We start from the raw sequence: 1010 nt of genomic DNA, 5'->3' as shown, positions 1-1010 counted from the left end.
GATAATTAGTTTGAGTGATATACTGCAAAGAAAACAAGAAAAACGAAAGTTGAACTTACATGTCCTGGCGATGCAGAAAGGCTCTTGGAATCTGGAAATAGAAGGGAAATTGATTATAATAATAAAATATCAATAATATTAATAATATATACTAATAATATTGATTATAGAAATATACTAAATATATTAAATTGAATTAAATATATCAAATTGAATTAAATATATTAAATATATGAATGTGTAAATATATTAATATATAGTATAATATATTAATATATGATATAATATATAATATAATATATTAATATATAAATATATTAAATTGAATATATTAAATTAAATATTATTATTAGATTAAATTAAATCATATTAAAATATATTAGATATATTGAATATTAATAATATTAACAATAAAAATCATCAGAATATGGGTATTAATAAAAAAATAAAAAGCATTGAAACGATCAATATAGAATATAAATGATTATATAAGATATAAAACGGTTAAGAATGATTAGAATTGGCACAGTTATGATTAACATTATATGCACATGGTTAGAGTATGTGATGCCTTGATAATGATCGAGATGAGTGATGAGTAACGTGAATCATTATATATATTAATTTAATAGCCTGTTGTTGGAGATGAATGTGTAGATCTGTGGATGTAGAACCGTTCGCAAATTCGATTATCTTAAGTATAAAGAGAATGAGAAATGCATCATATAAATTTAGTTTCATGTTAATAAAACAAATCCCAACTGCAGAATCATGTTCAGTCCGAAATTTCCAACAATAATGCCCTTTTTTTACATGAATCTTCTTACGAATTAAATGTATAATGGTGACTGATGATATGTAAGTTATAAGAATAATGACATAGAATTCAAGGTGAAGTGAAATGGAGTTAAAGAAGACGTGAGCTAAATCTATTCCTTTGGTTAATTTCAAGGTTCGTTTGCGTCGGCAATCGTTAAGGTGGAAATGTTCTGACGTGAGACCGCACTTCG

General features: G+C 24.4%; 1 long non-coding RNA gene across 1 annotated transcript in view; it reads right to left on the bottom strand.

Annotated features, from left to right (window-relative positions):
- LOC119588627 overlaps positions 1-94 on the bottom strand; it is an 18875-nt gene extending 18781 nt beyond the window's left edge. The window contains exon 1 of the long non-coding RNA XR_005230124.1: positions 60-94. This is a non-coding gene — a long non-coding RNA (uncharacterized LOC119588627). The remainder of the gene's footprint in view (positions 1-59) is intronic.
- Between the last annotated feature and the right edge of the window lie 916 nt (positions 95-1010).

Source organism: Penaeus monodon, chromosome 24 (genome assembly GCF_015228065.2).
Source record: "Penaeus monodon isolate SGIC_2016 chromosome 24, NSTDA_Pmon_1, whole genome shotgun sequence".
Taxonomy (NCBI): Eukaryota; Metazoa; Arthropoda; class Malacostraca; order Decapoda; family Penaeidae; genus Penaeus; species Penaeus monodon.
Note: the sequence above shows the minus strand (reverse complement) of the source record. Positions and strands in the feature narration are given on the sequence as shown.